General features: G+C 37.5%; 1 pseudogene; it reads left to right on the forward strand.

Moving 5' to 3' along the window:
• The first annotated feature begins 10,802 nt into the window (after positions 1-10,802).
• On the forward strand, positions 10,803-11,759 carry LOC102865803 (annotated as a pseudogene).
• The last annotated feature ends 11,651 nt before the right edge of the window (positions 11,760-23,410 follow it).

Raw genomic sequence — 23,410 nt, forward strand, 5'->3', positions numbered from 1 at the left:
TGAAACACAGATATGATTGCAAATTTAATTATTCCTTCTCAATAAAACATGTTGGACTATATAATGCTATTTCTCACATCATTGATGGTTCACAAAGATATTTGCTGAGCAAAAGAAACCAACATAAAAGGTTAAACTCTACATGATTTTGTTTATGTTAAGTTCTAAAGCAGACAAAACTCATCTATGAATGAAATTGAATGGAATAGTAACTGTGAAATTTGAAGAGGTAATGATCAAAGAAAAACTGCTTAAGTAATACATCTAAATTAACAGGAATTTCTATATATTGATAGCTACATGAGTCACTCATTTGTATTAATTTTTATATCTTCAAAAAGTTTAATAATAAATTTAAAATAATAAAGTTTTTGTATGTCTAATGTGTCAATGCATTTGCATGGTAATGTCATATCTAATCTATTAGACATAAAAGTAATGAAAATTGTTCTTTCTACATTTCACAAGCCTTGAACCAGAAAAATTTCTGTTATTCCAAACTGGATGACAATGATTTACCTTGCTTTTTCTCCCCAGCCAGAACTGGAGATGCAGAGTGTGCAAAAGTGGTCTGCATATATGTGAAATTGTCAGATTTTCTCCAAATTTTTTCTAGACAAAGACAGGGCTAGCCACTAACTACTATAGACCATGTAACAGGGGGGCTTGTTGCCTAGAACCCAGGAAAAGATAAGTTTTTCTAGTTAGACAATGACTTCTTGGTCTATGAGTAGATTCCACATGATTACAAATATTTATTCCATAATTCTAATTCTTCTTAATGTTATTCCTAATTTGTTATGATTCACACAGTCAAATGCCTTTGCATAGTCATTAAAATAGAAGTAAACATTTTCCATTTCCTGCTGTTGAAATGGAATCCATATTGAAGACTACAGTGTTTGAACTTCTTCAACAAGTTCTTCACTTTCTGCAAGCAAAGTTGTGTCATCTGCTTTAGGTAGGCTGTTGATGAATCTTTCTCCAATCCTGACGTCATATTCCACTTCCATGTTTTTAAATTATTTTCTCAGCAAATTGCTTTTTAGGTGAATAAATTAACATTAAATACAATCTGTGTCATATATGTTTAGACATTGAGATCACCTATGATAGTGCTCTGAAAATGAAATCCTGTAACCTATACATGGATCCACGAGTTGAAGCCAACTTGACTGCACATAACATTATACATGGATTTTATCAATTAAAGTGTAACCTGGTATAAGTAAATATAAACATTAAACAATGATCTGCACAGATTTATAGAAGTAAAATTTTCTTAGATTCTATTTCTTTCATTAAATACTCAATCCTTCCTCCCACCTGCTTGTAACTTTTAAAATAAAGTAGACATTGTATTACAAGAAACAAAGAAAAAAGTCTTTTATCAAGACTGAAACTAAGGAAGCCAATTTTATGAGATAGAATTGTAACCAAAACAAGACTTAGATTTACCAATATGATTGAGACAATGAGACCTAAACACAACTCTGGCTTGTTATGCGATCTGCTGGGACAGTCCAGTTCAAGACAGAGAGATCAACTTCAGAGCTTTATGGTGTCCATTTGGGGGGGGGGTTAAAATTTGGTACCTAGAAAGCTCTGGTGGCCTTGTATTAAGGAGCTGTGCTACCAACACAGAGGCATATGGTTTACACCCATCAACTAAAAGATGACAAATCTTTTCCCATGCAATTTATTTCTAGCCTTTGAGAAGTCAGCTATGAATAGATTCTATTCTGAGGTACACATAACAAGAAATAATCTTCACAGATTGACTCCAAAGACCCAAGACAATCACTGGAGACTATCACAAAAAGTTCTAAGAGATTTTTGTTCATGAAAAAGTCAATAAACATTGCTCCAATGATTTTTTTAAATTTTTTTTTCCTTTCCATCATGACCATATCCCTGCTTGGAGGGGAATAAGTGCTGTTTTAAGAGAATTTCATTGAAAGGCCTTAACTTCATCCAAACTACAATCATGATCTTACCCCTTCAGACACATATGTTCCCATAACTGAAATTTCATTTTAAAGAACGCTAAAATAGCTGCTTGATGGCTCCTTATCTACCATTTAACATGGTGCAAATTGAACACAGCAGAAGGATTTAGGAAAAGGTTAGTGATGGAAACAACAGCTTAGAACTGTGTAGAGCTAAATGGAGCTATACTGAGAAACAAAGGCTTCCAATTTTGATATTTTTGTTTTAATATTAAATATGTCTAAATTTTTTAGCAAAAATATTTTACCTACCTTCCTAGCTAGCTTAATGGAATATTGTCCAACCCAGCACCTTCTGCATGATTATTGGCCATGTAAATCCATCTCATTGAGTGTGTGTTTGTTTTGTTTTTCATTTTTGGTGACCTCCAGCAATGGGCTCAAGTATGTCAGAGATTATGAGGATGACACAAGATAGAGCAGGATTCTGATCTATTGTTTATAGAATAACTACGAGTCATGCTCAACTTGACAGCGCCTAACAACCTTACCAAACATTACGTCCATAGTCTTTTTTACTTCTATTCTCTGGTAGCCTAGTGGCAAGGAGTTGTGCTCCAATCCCAAAGGCACATGGTTTGACCCTATCAGCCCTTCCAGGGATAGAGATAGGCAGCCTCCTACTGTGCAATTAATTCACTTCCTCTGAAAACCCACTGGAAGGTAAGCTGTGAGTTGAGTACATAAATAACAGCATCATTCTATGCATGGATTTGTCAGTCTTTGTCTAGCCATTTAATTTTTCTTTTCATCTAGTATGTAATCCTTCCTAATTTATATGTTTAGTGTTAATGTATTACTAGTTATTTAAATATAGTATATAACTTTTTTCCCAAAATAAATTTTCAGGCATCTCTTATATGTTTTACAATGCGGGTGGGGTTATAAGCTGTCTGAATTTTGCAACCAATCAACTAACAATTTTTTTTATTAGTGTGTGTGTGTGTGTGTGTGTGTGTGTGTAACATCAAATCAGATCTGACTGGTACAGGAGGAGATTGTCCCTCCTGCTCCAGCAGAGCATCTGGTGGATTCGAACCACAAGCCTCTGGGTTGCAATGCAGCTTCTTGCCACTAGGCCACCAGAGCTCTCTTCAACTAACAATTTTGTAAACTAAGTTAAATGGATCAGTGGGCCCTCAAACGTTCTCTGGCCTAATTAAACTTGTGAATACGTGTTTGACAAACACTAGATTGACAGGTGGAATTAAGGCTGTTAATCCATTCTTCTTAAAAAATAAGAATATTACCCAGATGAGTCCTGGTGAGTCCAGTGTAATCTCAAGGGCTCTTCAATATGAAAATGAGATTTAGAGCAGATCAGAATTAGAGCTTTCAAGATGCTGTGCTACTTGTTTTGATAATGTTGGAAGGAAACTATAAACCAAGGAATACAGCTTAACCTAAAAACTGAAATAGTCCAGTGGAATTCATTTGGATATAAATATTGCAAAGGGCAGCTTTTGGTTTTCTTTTAATTGGTATTTTGGTTTGGTTTGGGGTTTTTGTGTTTTTTTTTTTTAAGAAGTGAAAGACATCTGGGAATAGAATCTCAATGTTCATCGTCTAAGTATCACTCTGACTATGGAGAAGAGCTTTGGGGAGAGGCTTTCCCAGGGGTCATTAACATTTTATATCATTCCCTTTAAATAAGTCTTTGTAAGTATTAGAGAAAAGAACATTTGTTCCTAAAGATACTGTGACACGGCAGAGCCCAGTAAGAGCGAAACACATCTGAGATCAATGAAGACTCCTATCAGCCTTTGAGTTTTTTGGGGGGTCAGAGAATCTCTGGCACTAATTATTCACAAGTCACTTCTTAGAGTTTTTGTGTTTGGTTTCTTTGGATTTTTTGTGTTTGTGGTGTTTTGTTTTTTGTGGTTTTTTTTTTTTTAGTTTGGTCATCTCTTTTCAATTATGCCAGGAAACTAAAGACCTTGCTGCCATCAAGTCATAATTGACTTACAGCTGACTCGTCAGTGAATTTATGAAACTGAATTGTACCAGAAGGGATTGCCTATCTTTTGTCATGGAGGGGGAAAGGCAAAGAAAAATATAAGCCTGGGAAATACTGGTGAGATGAATTTTTTTCCCTACTAAAAACTGTATATAGAAGGTTGTAGAAAATGAGAGTGATTGTCTACATCAAATGTTCTCTTTTGTAAAGAATTAGTTTCAAAAGTAATGGGAAAAAGAAATGATTACAAGATAATATGCAGTTGGTAATAAAATAATATATAATTTCTAGGTGAGACTATGAATTATGAATATGGGAACAATAGGTAAACAAACAGATTCATCCTGGAAAGGGTTCAACCGGGCGGTTCCTTGGACTCAAGGATTCTGAGGCTTGTCTGACATACTTTGGACATGTTGTGAGGAGAAACTGGTCCTTGGAGAAGGACATCATGCTTGGGAGGTGGAGGGACAGCGCAGGAGGGGAAGGCCCTCTATGAGGTGGATTGATTCAGTGACTGGGGTAATCAGGATGGGTGTATTGGAGACAGTGTGATTGGCACAGGACAGAGCAGAGTTTAGGGCTGTTGTACATAGGGTCGCTATGAATCGCAAGCGACTCGACGGCATATAACAACAACAATGGGAATAATATTCATATGAATATGAGTTATGATAATGAGTTAAGAAACAGTCAGTTAAAATCTTAGTCGTTTGAAAGGGAAGTGAAAAGATATGCTGGACATGAAAGGGTAGGAAGGAGTCCCTTGAAATGAATATTGGTTAAAGGAGAAAACAACAGTTTTCTAGAATCTTAAGCACAAGTAACAGTTGCACAATCCAGGTATTTATTAAATATCCAAGATATTGCCTAAGATTCAGGTAATATAATTCACAATTATTAAAAATTATCATTTGAGATGCATTAATTCAAGCCCTCTTAGAGGGAATGGTAATAATAATTATTACTATTTTTTAATCAGAAGCAGAAAACCAAAGAGGATCCAACATATAAAAGCAGAGGGAGAATCTTGACCAAAGAACCTGAATTATATTATTCTTGCTCTTGTTATCATCTTGATTTTCTATTGCACAAGGGAAAGCACACCTTTAATAACTTTAATAACCTCTCAAACAATTTAAGTGACCTACCACTGAAAATTCATCACTTACATCCAATACCATTTCCTGCCTAAACTCATTTAAATTCCCTTTCAATGATAACCTTTTCCAAAAATATTTAATTTGAGGGATATCACTGTTTATCCTTTCTCCTACACTAATAGCCAATGGCACATGGCAAAGCAAGATAAGGTTGACTCCGTGGTGACTACAATAACTCTGGTGGTTTAATCCTCAGGGAGTCTAGAGAATCCACTGGCATCAAATAACAATAGCTCTGGTGGTGTGGTCTGCTGAGATTCAGGAGAATCGGCTGGAGAAAGATGGGCAATTTCTTCCTATATTATTTACAGCCTTAGAAAGCCAATGAAGGTTGGTCAACTTAGAGTTGCTTCTGACTAATTTGAGGAAAGAGAGAGTGGAGAAAGAGAGAACAAATTATATTGAGTCAAGAATTAAAAGAATATAAGAATGCAGGAAATAATTGTGAGATTAAGGATAAATTTCATTACCCACTCATCAAAATCCCTTTTGTTTTGGAGAAAGATTGACAAAAATACCAAGGCAAAATAAATCTGGGGAATCCTCCAACACTCTGAGCTTAAAAATGAAATTATGTAAAATTTCACTTCACTTTCCTATCAAATTGTATGGGTATTTCTTTGTCCTCATTGAGTTTCTTTCATGGCTTTATCTTTTGTCTCTCTGCTTTTCTACTGGAATATGAGGCTATTCCAGGCCAAATGAGTGATTTCAACTGATGACAGAAATAAGATTAAACAAATAGGATACTAAAACGCAATTCTCTCAATTCATAAATAACGAAATGACATTTTAAGAAGTTAAATTATTTACCCAAAGCCGTAGCACCATTTGAATTCACTCAGTGCAGGCCATCTCCATAAGTTGAAAGACACTTAACAACAATAACATCAACAGAGAGAGAGAGATCAGCTGGCCCAGGGAAGAGAAAACGATGTGACCAAGACAAAGGTGGGTGACTTTTAGTTTGCGGTCCTAGGGCCTGTCTTTCATTGTTTTCATTCAGACATTCCTCTAGGTTGTATAGCCCTGGTGTACAAGTTGCCGTCCTGTGGTCGCTTGTGGTTGCTGTGAGGCTGAACACTGTGACACTGATGTGTCAAATGCATTAATGGTTGGCTACCCGATGTGGACTGAGAGTGGGGTGGAGCTCCCCGATTGAACAAGCGTGGAAGGAGGAGTGGCGTCCACTTCCATAATAGCTTGCCTCTGGAAACCCTATGAACTTGGAGAGAGGATGAGAGGCACCCAAGCATCGAGAACTCTCCTTCATAGGGTTGCTATGAGTCGCCTGCGACTCAACGGCACTTAACAACAACAACAATCATTGGCAAAGAATCAGTTTGAAACATTTTTGTTCCTCTTCCTACTACACCACACCAAGATCTCCATATCAAGTAGGAGAGCATAAGCCCATAAACAAAGACTCAGGTTTCATAATAGAACATCCTGTAGTCAACAAATGTCTACTATTCATGCTCACTAGTGAATGAGAGATACAGGTAAGTTCATATTCAGAAAGGAAATTGTATATTTAATTTATGTATCAAAGAAGAGGTAAACTTCTCCAAATGTACAAATGTTACTGTGTTCCCAATGGGCTATCATAAATTCGTTCCTAGTTGTTGGGAATCAAGATGTGTGAGAGTATAACTAGCATGAGATTTTATTTCACTCTAATTTTTGTTGTCGTTGTTGAGAATATACAGAGCAAAATACCCCAATTCAGAAGTGTGTGTCTATAAAGTTCACTTACATTGATTTGATTGTGTGAGTTGTGTAGTCTTGATCACTTTGCTTTTTGTGACCTTGTTCTCATTTATTAAAATAAACTTACTATTCCCTGTCAACACAGAGGGAGCTCTGTTGACCTAGTGGATAGAAAGTGATGTTACCAAGCCAAAGGTGGGTGATATTCATCTGCAGTTCTCAGGCCTGGTTTGAATTGTTTTTGGTCGAACATTCTTCTAAGTGGTATAGCCCTGGTCTGTACAGAGGTAACTCATGGTTGCTGTGATGCTAAACACTGTGACACTGATATGTCAAATGTGATAATGGTTTTATCCATGGTGGACAGTGTTTGGCGGAGCTCCCAGACTAAAACAAGCATAGAAGCAGGAGTGGTGTCCATTTCTAAAACAGCTTGCCTCTAGAAACTCTATGAACTTGGAGAAATGATGGCAGTTATACAGGTGATCAAGTCTTTTGTCCATAGGATCGCTCTGAGTCATCTATGACTTGATGGCACTTAACAAGAACAATTCCCTACTGAATAAAATGTTGAGATCTCCCTTTTTAATCCTTTGAATCCAACTCTTTGAAGAGTCCATTATAATATTTTGTTTTGTCTTAGCAAGCTGCCTTTCAAAATGTTTTTTTTCATCTCTACTTTGTCATCTCTTTCTTTTATTTTGTTTTCTCAATGAGCTACTGCAATTTTCAGAGTCCCTCCTGACATGCATTTTAGTCTTTTCTTTCTTCTCTACTTATACAATGACCTCTTCATGGAGGTTCTCTTCATGGAGGATATACTTGATGTCATCCCACAACTCAGTGTGCAATGCTTCAAACCTTTTGTGAGATGATTTTTAAATTCAGGTGGGATAGACTTAAGGTCATATTTTGGTTCTTGTGAACTTGTAATTTTCTTCTGCTTCAATTTTAACTTGCCAGGCTGCTCCTTGGAGGCAAGGGTTCTGGGACTTCGTCTGACATACTTTGGACATGTTGTAAGGAGGAAGAGGTCCTTGGAGAGGGACATCATGCTTGGGAGGGTGGAGGGACGACGTAGGGGTGGAAGACCCTCTATGAGGTAGATTGATTCAGTGACTGGGGTAATCGGGATGGGTGTGTCGGAGGTAGTGCAATTGGCACAGGATAGAGCAGGGTTTAGGGCTGTTGCACATAGGGTCGTTATGAGTCACAAGCGACTCGATGGCACATAACAACAACAACAACAAATTCTACTGGTGAACCAATAGAATGTGGAATTTCTGAATAATAGCAATAGTATCACATACAAATAAAATATTGCTGAAAATAATAAAAAAAAAACAGTTAGAACTCTATAGTTTCCAAGACCCTCCAGAAAGTTCAGGTTTGGGTTAGCAGAGACTGTGGCACCAAAAATATCATTGCTTATGTTAGATGGATCTTAGCAGAAAACAGAGAATTCCAGGAGACTGTGTTGTATTACCCATACAAAGGCATTTGACTGCATGGATTATAATAAACTATGGCTAATATTGAGAATAATGAGAATCTTAGAACATGTAATTTTGCTCATATGAAATCCATATCTAGACCAACAAGCTATTTCTCAAACAGAACTAGGAATTATGGCATGGTTTAAAAATCAAGAAAGGAGTATATATCAAGGTGGTAACCTTTTTCCATATCCTTTCAATTTGTATGTTGAGAAAGTAATTCAACAAGCTTGACTCTATGAAGAAGAACGTGGCATCAGGATAGGAAGAAGACTCATCACCATCCTGAGTATACAAGCAACATAGTCTTGCTTGTTAAAAGTGAAGAGGACATGGAAATCTTGCTATATAAGATCAAAGATTAAAACCTTCAATGCTTATTACATCTCAATGTTTAGAAGACAAAGATTCTCACCACTGGGCATATAAGCAACATCAAAATAAATGGAGAAATAATTGAAATTGTTAGTGATTTCATCCTACTGAGATCCCTTGGCACCAACAGTCAAGAGATCAAAAGAAGTGTAACAATGGGAAAGGCTGATTTTAAGGGCCTCTCCAAAGTTCCTGAGGGGCAATGATAATCAGTTTAAAAACTAAGGATTGTCTGATTCAAGCTATGGTCTTTTCAGTCAATCTGTGCATCTGAGAGCTAAACAAGGAATTGGGATGACAGAAGAAGAATCAATACCTTTGAGTTGTGGTGCTGGAGAAGAGTATTGAATATCCCATGGACTGCCAAAAACAAACAAACAAACAAAAAACCTCTAAAAAATACCCAAAACCACCTCAAATGATATGTCTTAGAGAAAGTGAACTCAGAGTGCTTCTTAAAAGAAAGGACGATTAAGCTTTGTCTTATATGCTTTGAGCATGTTATTAGGAGGGGCTACTTCTTGGAAAGGGACATCGTACTTGGAAAGGTGGAAGGTTAGAAAAAGAGAGGCGATGGGTTGGCACATGACAGCAGCAGTGAGTTTGACTATATCTGAGCTGATGAGGTTGACAAAGGGTTCAGACCTGTTGTTCACAGGGTTGTAGTTAGTCATACTCAGCTGGATGACGTAGATCGACACCACCAATGCTGCTCTCTAGAGTTCTAATCTATTAAGTTGCTATTGTCAATTTGACCCTATAGTTATTTCTAGTTTGATTTTTTTATCATAATTTGAGAGACTATTTAAAAAGTGCGTTACTCTCTTTTAACCATCCACGCATATTTTGTTCATAACAGAAATTACAATACACAGAATGATCATCCATTCATTCCATATTATCATACTAATGTTTGTCTAATACTTAATTTTCTACTCTACTCTTTCTTTCTCTGATAATCATACTAAAGTGATTCTCTCTTCAACTATTTATTTCTCTAGGTTTTATAACAGTGGTAGTATATTTGTCCCTTTGTGATAGATTTATTTCACTCAGCACAATGTTCTCTAGGTTAATCTATATTGTATAATGTTTCATGAATTTTTCTTTAATTTACCATGCTGTGTAGTACACCATTGTTTCTTTATACATTTGTTCATTGATGGATACATGGTCTGTTTCCATTTTTTTTTTGCTGTTGTGAATAATGCTGCAATAAACATGGGTATGGATATATTGGTACTTGACAGAGCTATTAATTCTTTAGTGTATTTACCTAATAGTGAGAGTTCTGGTGGCCTACTGGTGGGAGCTTTATTGCAATCCCAAAGGCTTGGTTTGGGTCAGCCAACTTCTCCACAGGAGAAGATGGACAATCTCCTCCAACGTGAATTTTTGTTTCTGGAAACCTTTTAAGGATCAACATGGGTCTGTTCTGAATTGATAGCACAAAACAATAACATCTAGTAGTGAAAATACTAAGTAGGGAAAGGGGGAAGAAAATGTTCAATAATGATAAAAAATAAATATTATTTTTTAAAAACCCAATCAACACAACACCCTTAAATATTTGCATGCTCTCTCTCCCTCTTCCACCTCCCTCTAACAGCTATTTAATCTGTTCTGACTTGTAGCTTAACCTCCAGTGGATTTTCAAGGCTATATATCACATGGATAGAGACATTTTTCTCCAGAGGAAGAGATAAGGATTTGAAAAGTCTATGAAGTCTAGCCTTTGGGTGACTGCATGACTCTCTATAGACTAGGGCACCTGAGCTACAAAAACACACCCATACGGAGTCTTGACTCCAGTTTTTCCAGAGTCTTGACAAGTTGATTAAAGGATATACTTTATCTCTACAATCTTTGATTTGTCATCTGAAGTGAAGTAACGTGCCCTTTTGTGAACATAAAATTATGAAAAGATATAAACTTAAATTTCTCTATGCACGCCAAATAGAGGTATTCATTTCCCATCTCCTCCTGCTGTGAACACGTATTTCCTTCTAAAATAGAAATACTACTTTTGATGCTTTTGAACCTTTTTTCAGATAATTTATCTCTTTGGAAAGTGACCTGCTGGATTAATTCCATGGATAAAATAAACAATGTGACTGTTTTCATCCTTTGGGGATTTTCTCAGAACCCAGTGGTTGAAGAAGTCTGTTTCGTGGTGTTTTCTTTCTTCTACACGGTTACTCTTCTGGGAAATCTTCTTATCATCCTGACAGTGTGTATGGGGAATCTCTTAAAATCCCCGATGTATTTCTTTCTTAATAATTTGTCTTTTGCAGACATCTGTTACTCCTCCTTTACTGCCCCCAAGATGATTATTGACCTATCAGTCAAGAGTAAAACAATTTCCTACAGGGCATGCATGTTGCAACTTTTTGGCCTGCATTACTTTGGTTGTATTGAGATCTTCACCCTTGTCTTAATGGCCTATGATCGGTGTGTGGCCATCTGTAAACCGCTACACTATATGACCATCATGGACCGAGGCAGATGCAAAAAACTATTGCTGGGCATCTGGGTAAGTGCGTTCATACACTCCATTATACAACTGGCTTTGATTATCCAGCTACCTTTTTGTGGACCCAATGTGATTGATCATTACCTTTGTGATGTCTATCCTCTGCTGAAACTAGCCTGCATGGATACATATGTTATTGGGGTTGTCGTGACATACAACAGTGGAGTCGTCGCTTTGGGCAGCTTTGTGATTTTGATAATCTCCTACACGGTCATCCTGGTGTCCCTGAGAAAGCATTCTGCAGAAGGGAGGCGCAAAGCTCTCTCCACCTGTGGCTCCCATATTGCTGTGGTCATCATCTTCTTTGGTCCCTGTGTTTTCATATATATGCGTCCTGATACAAACTTTTCCGAAGATAAAATAATTGCTATATTTTATACTATCATTGCCCCCATGTTAAATCCTCTAATATATACACTGAGAAATGCAGAAGTAAAAAACGCAATGAAGAAACTGTGGGTTAGGAAAGTTTACTGGCAGGCCAATGGCAAATAGTTTGAAGTGATAATTATTTAATATGCATGATTTGATATATTCCAGATGGATTACACACACACACACACACACACACACACACACACACACACACACACACACACATTTTAAAAAGGATACTTCAGGGTTTTAAGAGCAAAACATAACACTTTAACTCTTTATGCAGAAGTTCATATGATTTATCATTATTAGTGCATTCTCTGTACTATTTAATAATTAGATCATTTAAAATATAAGCTCTTAGTAAACAAGAGTGTCACTCAATTCTACACTACAACGTTCTTCTCTCCTCATCATTATTCACTTATATACTAAAAAGTGAAATTCTATTTCTATTTTATGAGGTTGGGGTTTTTTCGTACTAGCATTAAGTTTTATTTAATTCTCAAATATGTCATAATATTTGGTATAGCCATTGTAACCAAACAAAAACATAAAGCTTATTTTAAAATCTATTTTATGTTTTGATTGGCATATATTAAAAATGCATTATATTTCATATGCTTATAAGAAAAAAATATATACAGCCTAACAACATTCCTTTTTATTTCAAATCAAAAGAATACATGGAGTATGTTTGTCCACATATATTTCTTTCATTAAAGACTGTTCATTGCCATCGTTCTTGTTATTATATGCCCTCAAGGTGACTATGATTCATAGACATCTTATGAACAACACACACTTTCCCTCTGTGTAAATCCATCTAGTTGTGGGTCTTCCTCTACTTCTCTGACCCTCCACCTTCCCAGTATGATGTCTTCATTCAAGGACTAGTCCCTTGTGACAATGTGTTCAAAATATGTGAGACCAAGTTTCACTACTCTCATCTCTAAGAGACCCTACTTGTACTTGCTCCAAAATAGACATGCTCGTTTTGTTAGTTCACAGGATATTCAGTACTCTTTTGCAGCATCAATTATGTGAAAGACATCAATTATGCTTCTATAATCCTTGTTCATCATCCAATTATCAGATGCATAGAAAGCAACTAAAAAGACCATGGCTTTCATTGGGCACAATTTAGTCTTTAAACTGGTCATCCTAGGGTGCTGATTGCATGGCTTAAAAACAAGAAAGATCTGTGTCTTTGTTATATCCTCTTTCTATACCTATTCAAACACTATGCCGAGCAAATAATTTGATAGCAGGACTATGTGAAGAAGAATATAGCATTAAATGTGGAGGAAGACCTAACAAATTTATTATTACTTAATATAATAATAATTTAATATAGTATTATTCAGATGACATAACGTTGCTTGTACAAAGAAGACTTGAAACAATTACCAAGAAATAAAAACTTAATATTGTTTACTACATATCAATATCAAGAGATGAAAATCATCACCACTAGACCAATAGAAAACATTATAATAGCTGAAGAAGTGAGTGCAGTTGCCAAGATTTCATATTACTTAAATCCATAAGTAAAACCCATCTGTGCATCAATCAAGAAATCAAAGACGTGTTACTTTGAGAAAATCTACTGTTAAGGACTACTCTAAAGTACCGTGAGAGCTTTGATGGCTTAGTGATAAGGAATTGCACTGTCAATGCAAAAGTATGCAGTTCAAATCCAGCAGCTCTAAGAGAGAAATATGGATAATTTCTTCTGTATGACTAACTGCCCCTGAAAGCCTGCTGTAGGGTCAGCTGAATCCATTCCAACTTAATGGTACGCAACAGCAATAACGATAATCTTAGAAGCACGGATAGTAAAACTTCATCTCAAATAATTTTGACATATTTTCAGCAGTTTCAGTGCTCAGAAAACACATCATGCTGGGAAAGGTGGAGAGCCAGAGAAAAGGGGGAAGATTCTCAACAAAATGTTGTTGGTGTTGTGATAGCTAAGAGTGGGATCATTCCTCTGGAGACTGCTGTGGTCTTAATAATCTCCTATACTCTCATCCTTGTGAACCTGAGTAAACAATCTGCAGAAGGTAAACCCAAAACTCTCTCCACCTTTGCTTTCCAAGAGGCTATGGTCTTTGGGTTGTGTGTTTTTTTAATACCTTGTATTTTCATGTGTTGGTTGGTGGTGTCCAGTCACCTGTGACTCATACACACCCCATTCACAGCTCTGAACCCTCCCTTATTCTAAGCCAATCACACAGCCTCCAACATACCTACTACCATTACTGCAGGTACTGTGTCAATCCAACTTCTCCAAGGTCTTTGTCTTCTGCATTGTCCCTCTACACTTCCAAGCATGATGCTCTTCTTCAAGGACTGATCCCTCCCAGCCATGTGCCCAAAGTATGTGAGACAGAGCTTCAAAATCCTTTCCTCCTAGAAGCAGCTTGGTTTCACCCTCTCCAGGACAGATCTGTTTGATCTCTTGGCAGTTCATGGTATGTTCAACGCTCTTCTCCAGCATCACAATTTAGAAGTATTGATTTTTCTTCTGTCACCCTTAGTCATCATCATTGTTCTTTAGCACTCAGGAGAGGTCATTGACAGCAGAATTTCCCAGTTCAATTAGTATTTTGATTTTCTGTTTGCTGCTACCAAGAATGTTGACTGTGTATCTAAGCAAACTGAAGCTGTTAACAATCTCAACCACTTCTCCATCCATGTTGATGCTGCCAATTGGTTGTGAGAATCTTTGTTTTTTTGGTATTGAGCTTCAATCCATATTGAAGGCTGCAGTCCTTGACCTTCTGCAGCAAGCACTTCACATCCTCCCCAGTTTAAACCAGCAAGATTGTGTCATTTGCGTAACACAGGTTGTTGATGAGTCTTCCTCCAATCCTAATGCCATATTCCTCCTCATAAAGTCCAGCCTCCCAAATGATCTGTTCCACATATAGATTGAAAAGATATAGAGAGAGGACACATCTCTGATGCACCCCTTTCCTGATTTTTAACCATATGGTGTTCACTTGCTCTGTTCTGATGACTGTTTCCTGGTCCAAGTATAGGTTTCTCACAAACACATCCACTGTTCTGGGTTTCCCATTCTTCTCAATGTTAGCCACAGTTTATTGTGATGGACTCTGTCAAATGTCTTTATATAGTCTATGAAACACGTATAGACATTCCTTTGTTACTCTCTACTCTCTGCTTTCAGCCAAGATCTATCTGTCACTGGCTATGACGTCTCTAGTCCCATGACCTCTTATAAATCCACATGCTTATGTCTCTACCATAACTTTTCAAAGGATGAAATGGTAGTTGCATTTTACACCATTATTCATTCTATGTCAAATCCTCTGAAATATAGAGATAGAGATGAGAGAGAGAGAGAGAGAGAGAGAGAGAGAGAGAGAGAAATACTGATTCATTCAAGGAGTAAAGACTGCAATGAAGAAATTATGGGGCAAGAAGGTTTTTTAATTTTTTTTCAATAGCTTGTATTATTATTATTAATTTTAGTGAAAATTTACAGAGACTTTGGATTTCCATTCATTTATTATTGTACTTTTATCCCTGCCCACTCCTCCCCTCCCCTAGTACATTCTTCTCTTTGAAAAGTAAAAGAAAAATTCTTGCATTATTTTACAATCCCTCACCCCAGGTCCACTCCACTATGCAGCCTTCGTTCTGGACTCCTGTCATGACAATAATATCTAATTACACATCCCTTTTAAATAGTTTTCTCCCTCATCTGTTTCAACGCAGTATACATTATTTATCCCATCTTTCTCAGTCTCCCCCCACCCCCAACCCGTATGGCAGTCCTGTTTTACAACAGTGGCACTATGCAGTATTTGTGCTTTTGTGACTGAGATATTTCACTCAGCATAATGTCATCCATGGTCACCCATTTTGAATAATACTGCATGAGCTCCTTGTTTTTAATGCAGTGTAGCATTCCTCTGTGTGAATATACCACAGCTTCTCTATCCATTCGTTTGTTGATGGGCACTTGGGTTGTTTCCAACTCCTTGCTATTGTGATCAAAGCCATGATAAACATGAGAGTGCATACCACCAGGATTCTTTATGCTCCTGACATCCACTGCCATAAAGCTGGTTTCAGTTTTCAGCAACCTTATAGAACAGAGGGTAATTGCCTAAATGGGGTTTACATGGCTATAATCTCTGGTAACCTACTGGTAAGAAGCTGCACTGCAATCCCAAAGGCACATGGTTCAAATCCACCAGCTACAGTATGTGAGAAGGATGAGCAATCAGCTTCCCTGTGATTTGTTGTTGATTGCCTTCGAGTCAAGCACGACTCATAGTGACGTATGAACCAAAGGCCTGAAGCCCCTCTACAGCTATTGACCACCCAGGGTCAGCTAGGGGTCACTTCTGACTCGATCACACACAACAACAATATTTAAAGATGCAAACTGCTATACCTTTCTCCTATAAGGAGGCTGGTGGGTTCAAAATGCCAAATTGTTTGTTGTTAACATTTGATGATCACTTAGCTACTGTATCACCAGCACTCTACACTTATGATGTGTTCCAATATTTCCATTCACAGTTACTGAAGCAAGAAATGTAAAACACTCCCAAAGAAGCACGTCCATGGCAGGTTTAAGTCCAACAAGCAAGTATCCGTCAATGGAAAATTGACAAAATTGTTTGGGGGCGTACAAATGAAAATATTCCTCAGCAATAGAACTAGTGAACTACTTTTATGCACATCATTGATACTTTAAAATAGTCCAAAGTAAAATAATTAATATCTTATACTTTCATTTATTTTAAGTTCTAGAACAGACCAAACTAATTCATGATCGGGGGGGGGGAAATCACTGCAGTACTTACATGCGAAATCTGAAGAAAACAGTTATCTAGAAAAGTACTCAAGTGAAATATCTGAGTAAATAGGAACTTCTATATATTGAAAAATTTGCTTTAGACCATTGTAGTAACTTAGAAACTTTACTATACCTTTGAACTTCTTTGTAATTCCATAATAAAATGTTAGGAAAATAATTATTTTCTTCTTCTTGTTTTTTTTCTTTTTTTTGTTGTTGTTTGCTTTTTATTTTTTTAGTATATTTTATTAGTTTTAATGAACATTTACAGAGATTTGGGGTTTTCATTCATTCATTGTTGCACTGTTTTCTCCACCCTCATCCCCAGTTCGTTCTTCCCCCCCCCCATGTCTGTTTTAACTGTCCAATTGCCACAGTGCTTGTCAAAGCCAGTTCTGATTAATCTCCTTTGTCAGTGTCCCCCTTGCCATTCCCTATCACTCCTCCCTGAGAGAGACTTCACCCTGATTCATAAGGAAAAGGGGATGGCGTATTCTCTTAGCTACTTCCTGCTGAAAAGGGATGCTGTGGGTTTCAGGGTGAAGGTCTTCTCTCACTACTCTAAAGGGCCCCTTTGGCAGTAGAAAACACATAGACTATTATGGAGATTGATTTTGGAATTTAGATGCACTGTTATCAATTGTGCTTAGCCATACATGTTCATATCCTTGAAGATGTATCATGGAAGTGTTGCAGCCTAGAAGATACAAATTTAACTAACAAGTTAAAAGTGCATGAGTCAAAAATTGAAAAGCAATAATATTATGAGTAGAGTTTCTAATAATGGCACAAAAAGTTACAGAGGTAAGGTGGTTCCATTGCCATCCTTACTCTAACTTAATTCTTTTTTTTAATTTAAATTTGTTATTAATTTCAGTGAAAATTTACAGAGGCTTTGGATTTCCATTCATTCATTGTTGTAGATTTGTCCCCTCCCAAGGCTCCCCCCCACCAGGCATTACCCTCTTGGAAAAGTAAAAGAAAAGATTCTGGGGGGGGAAGAAAAGATTCTTTCATTATTTTACAAACCCTCCCCCAGGTCCACTCCACCATGTAGCCATCTTTCTAGACTCCTGTCATGACCGAAATACCTAATCACATATCTAGGAAAAGAATTATTTTGTATATCCAGTGTGTCAATCATTTTGTGTGATAATGTCTTATACAGTCACATATGTTTAGGAGAGAAATAATAAAAATGGCTATGTTATACCTTAGCAGTCATGAGCCGGAAAACTCTTCACTCTTCTTTACTAGATGACCAAGCTGTCCCTCGCTTTTGTTCCTCAGCTGAAACTGAAGAGCTTTGGGGGACTAATAGAGCATGCAAATGTCATCTGGATACATTTTCAATGATCACACATGGATCATATCGACATACAAAGAAAAGATTGGCCTCTGGCTTCTATAGACCAAGCAATTTTGTTGAAGACTTGTTGACTAGATCCCATCTATATATATATAGTTTAAAGTAGATGTAAACTTTAAAAAGGACTCCTCCTGGTAATTTAGTTAAGCATTGGCTACTAATTGAAAGTTCAGTGATTGGAATGCTCCAGCGAGAAAGATTAGGCCATCTGCTCCTGGAAATGTTTATATAAGGCAGAGAACATAGGGGACAGTTCTTTGCACTACAGTCACTGTGAATTTGATTGATATTTTATATTTCTCTCTCTTTTTATTGTTGTTATTGGTGCTGTTCTATGCCATTATGTCAGAACCGACCCGTAGCTGACCATACAGTGGGTTCAGAGACAGTAAATCACATGGTACGAGTTTGCCTATCCTTCTCCCACAGAGCAGCTGGTAGATTTGAACCACATGCCTTTGATATTGCAACACAGCTTTCTACCACTAGGCCACCAGATCTTTATCTCTCTCAAATATATATACACACACACATATATATGTGTGTGTATATAGGCATATATATGTATATACATACATATACACGTACATATTCATAATAGCAATCCTATATGAGGAGAAATGCCGTATCAGGATTGGTAGAAGATCTATCAACAATCTGTATTATGCAAATGACACAACCCTGATTGCTGAAACTGAGGAGGACCTGAAGCACTTGCTGCAGAGGGTCAAGGACTACAGCCTTCAATGTGGATTGAGGCTCAATGTCAAGAAGACAAAGATTCTCACCACTAGACCAATTGGCAACATCAGGATGGATGGTGAAGAGATTGAGATTTTTTCACAGCTTTAGTTTGCTTGGCTCCACAATTAACACTCTTGGCACCAGCACCCAGGAAATTAAAAGACATATGGTGATGGGAAAGTCTACTGTTAGGAACCTCTCCAAAGTACTGAAGAGCAATGGTGTCTCTCTGGAGACTAAGGTGTGTCTGATCCAGGCTATGGTCTTTGTAATCACTTGTTACGCATCAGAGAGTTGGACAATGACTAAGGTGGATAGGAGGAGAATTGATGCCTTTGAGCTGTGGTGCTGGAGAAGAGCATTGAGGGTACCATGGACTGCTAGGAAAACAAACGGATTCATCCTGGAGAGAGTTAAACTGGGCTGCTCCTTGGAGGCAAGGATTCTGAGGCTTCATATGACACACTTTGGTTCTGTGGTAAGGAGAGACTGGTCCTCGGAGAAGGTCATCTTGCTTGGGAGGGTGAAGAGCAGGTGCAGAAGGGGAAGGCCCTCTAGGAGGTGGGTTGATTCAGTGACTGGGCTAATTGGGATGGGTGTGTTGGAGACAGTGAGATTGGCACAGCACAGAGCAGAGTTTAGGGCTGTTGTACATAGGGTCGCTATGAGTCGCAAGCAACTCGATGGCACACAACAACAACAACAACATGAATATTAGCTTTGAACCCTGTCCTATCTTGAGTCAATGTCACCATCTGACAGTTGCCCCCTTGTTACAGTCACTTTGTCAATCCATCTCCTCCAGGGTCTCCACATTTATCTTTACTCTTCACCTGTAATTTTGCCATTCTGAGGTAAATTGCATGTTGCTATGGTGCTGGAAACTGTGTCATAGGCATTCAAATACCCATAGGTTTACCCATCACAGACGTATTTCACTGGAGCTTCCAGACTAAGAAGCAAGTCTGGTCTTATCTCACATTCTTTGGACATGTAGCCAGGAGGGACTGGTCCTTGGAGAAGGACATCATGCTTGGAAGGGTGGAGGGACAGCACAGGAGAGGAAGATCCCAGATAACATGGATTGATAAGGTATTTGGGGTTATGGGGGGAATGTGTCAGAGTCAGTGAGACTAGCTCAGGGCAAGGCAGACTTCAGAGCTGTTGTAAATAGGGTCACTATGAGTTGCAGGCTACTCAATGGCACATAACAACAATAACACATAATATACATTATATATATATTATGTGTCCTGGTTAAGGCGCCATTGAGTCATAGACAACTCATAGCGACCCTATGAACTAAAGACCTGAACACTTGTATAAGCTTTATCGTTCCCCATGTCCATAGAGTTTCTGGAGACAAGCTATTTCAGAAGTGGCTACCATTCCTGCTTCCAAGCTGGTTTTAATCTTGAAGCTCCACCAAACACTGTCCACCATGGGTAACCATTCTCACATTTGACACATCAGTGTCATGGTGTTTAGCATCACAGCAACCACGAGTTACCTCTGTATAGCAAATGGACAGACCAGTGCTATACTACTTAGAAGAATGTTTGACCAAAAAACAACCAGGCCCGAGGGCCGTAGATCAAAATCACCCACCCAAAATTTGGTAAAAATTTTCAATGTCTTCCTCTCCTTTAGCTGTTGTGTGTATATTTGAATAATAGTTGTATTAATAGATCTGCCTTGTATACCTATGACTAATATCCTATCACTCATGATATTGTACTTCAAGATTAAACCTGAAATTATCTTTTAAACTATGAATGCATTTTAATTTGCATAATCTAATTTTATATAGAGTATTCTAACATGACCTAATTATATTCATTATTACAAATTAATAATATAAATAAATTTATTCTAATTCTAAGTGTATAATTATAATATTACATTGTATTACATTATAATATGATTTATTGTTATAATGTTCCCTTGTGCCACCTAGTTACGCAGATAAAAAGGACGTGTGTGTGTGTGTGTGACAGAGAGAGAGAGAGAGAGAGACTTCATTTTATACAATAAACATACATTTTGGCAGGACTAAATTTCTCTCTCTCCTGTCTGTTTCCTAGACTATGTCTTGATACGCTCATTCTCTCTTGAGAAATTTCAGAATCTCTAGTCTGTCTCTACACTTACAAATTTGGATTTACTTTACCTTCCAACTCTCTAAGTTAGAAATATTCTAAGGCCCGTCATGCATCTATTACTTTGAATGTACCAATCTTAGGTTTTATTCCCTTGAAGTAAATAATTCCTTCTCATTTTATATATGTGTGTGTGTTTTCGTGCGTGTGTGGTGTGTGTATTTATTGTTGGCTCTGTTTCTATAGAGAACACTGAGTAAATCAGGTAGAGTGATTCATAATTAATCTCTACCATACGGATCAATGCATTGCAAACCCAAAGGCACATGGTTCGAGGCTACCAGCCACTTTGTGGGAAAAGAATGGGCATTCTCCTCCCGTGCAATTAACCACAAAACCCACCAGAAGGTCAGCTATGGGTCTGCTCCCACTCAACGGTACACAACAACCACAACAATTCCAAAATGGTATTAATGGATTTTTAGCCAATACTTTTTCCTTTGTTGGTCCTTGGGAATTTTTTCTCTTAGTCACTTGTCACCCATATTAATGCAATTAATTCCATTTTTTTCCCCTTCATAATTTGAGAAGACAAATGGAAAGTTAAACTCTTTATCACATCAGGCTTGTGTCCCTTAATTGGAAGAGAAAGGAACACTTTAGGGAATGATCTTCCCCAGACTCCTATATTTTTGCATCATTCCTGTTAAATACTCCTCCAGGGATAACTAAGGAGAAGCATTTCACAGCCAAAAACTTGTGGAAGGGTAAGTTTCAGAGTATGCAGGAGGAGACTGTGACCCACTTCTATTTTTATCAGAGAGGCGAGAACTTAAAGTATTTCTTTGCACGAAAGAGAATTTTATAAGTACTTTATTCCTCATTTACGTATGTGGCTTCTGAATTATTCAGGGAAGAAAAATGAGCAACTGAATATCCTAACCTCTTCCTAAAACCTGGTAAGAATTTTATTGAAAAATAAATTCTAGATTCTGTGGGTTTACTACTAAGAAGAACTTAATCTGTTCAATGCCTTCATAGTAAATAGAGAATACATGCACTGCATTTGTGGAAAAGTAGAAAGTTTAAAGACTTTGGAAGGAATGTTATACAACCTAAAGGAGAGGTATAATTAAGAGATAGGTTTCTTGTCTGAAAAAGTGTATTAAAATGTATTTAATGGAATATAAACAAAAGTGCATACAAAAAGAAAAAACAGAAGAGGTGAGTTCAAGTTGAGGACTACAGGGAAATGGCTACTTGCATACAGGAGTGGGGGAGATAGAAAGTACTTCTGATTTAGTTATACAGAAAAGCTTCGTGAAGGTAATAATTTTGTTATGATTAGACTATAGACTTTACATCTCTTCAGAGCAACTGAGTATAGATAAATGAGATTCTATAAAATTACATCAATGAGAAATCCTTCATTCTTTTACTCATTCAAAAATATGTATTTAACGGTCACTTCTTTATACTGAAATGAAGATTAGTTGATTAAAGATTTTGTCCTTAGTTGAGTAGATTTGGAAGGGAGTAATTGAACAACAATGAAAGAATTTATTCTTTTATTTTTCAAAATAAAAGCGAATTGGGGGTCAGCGGTGGGCAGGGAGAAAAATGCAACAATGAATGAATGGAAATCCAAACTCTCTGTAAACTTTCTTTAAAATAAAAAAGAAAAACTTGTCCTTAAAGTATGGTATTGGTATTTCATATCATTTTAATACCAATATGTGAATCATGACATGTGTATATGAACCTATTTTTATGTGAATGTGTACTGATTTACATATAGCTGTCATTGCTAGGGAGCTTTGATAACAGTTGTAAGGAGCTGAGACACAACCAACAGGAAAGATGGTGCCTCTCTCATAGCTCATATCCACCAGAGGGTCTATGGGGGACAAGATGGGAAATTTCCTTCCCTCTGATTTATAGCCTTTGGAAACCCCCTGGAGGGTCAACTATGAGGCAGTTCTGACTGGAAGACAATGACTTTGAGTTCTTGGCTTGGTTTCTACTCAGAGCCAATCAGTGAGCACAGAGTGGAACTGTGTTCCATCAGCTTTCTAGGGCTTGGTCATTTAGATACAAATTTCCAGAACTACCTCCTCAGGCACCTGTGGATGGGTTCATATTAGCCATCTAGCAGTCAAGCTCTTAACCGTTAGTGTCATCCACAGGTGTGTGTGTCCTTGCTCTGTATATGTTGTTATTATTGTGTGTCGTCAAGCTCATAGTTGACCCCCTAGGTGGTTTGCAGAGGCATTAACCGCAAGGGAGGAGATTGCTGACCCTTCTCCCATGGAACAGCTGTTGGATTTAAAATGCGTGCCTTCAGGATTACAGTGCAGTTTCATACCAATAAACCACAAGAACTCCATCAGCAAATTTATCATAAATTTACAATTATTTTAAAACAAGCAGATCAGAACCTTGCCCTCTCCAGAGCCATTATCATGATTTCCACAATCCTCAAGTCTCGTTGTGTTCACAGGGTCAATACGTCTAGGTTAAGGTCTTCCTCTCTTTCCCTGACCCTCTACATTTCCTAGCATGACTTTTCTCTCCAAGGGGTGGTACACACATACACATACACACACATGCACACACATGCAGAGACACACATACATGTAGAAGCACATACATAAAAGATTGTCCATCCTTCTGCCACAGAGCAGCTAAAGGTTTTGAACAGTGTGCCTTTGGGACTGCAACACAGCTTCTTAACACAAGG

The sequence above is a fragment of the Elephantulus edwardii genome, unplaced genomic scaffold (genome assembly GCF_000299155.1).
Source record: "Elephantulus edwardii isolate Elephantulus edwardi_28Jun2011 unplaced genomic scaffold, EleEdw1.0 scaffold00431, whole genome shotgun sequence".
Classification (NCBI taxonomy): Eukaryota; Metazoa; Chordata; class Mammalia; order Macroscelidea; family Macroscelididae; genus Elephantulus; species Elephantulus edwardii.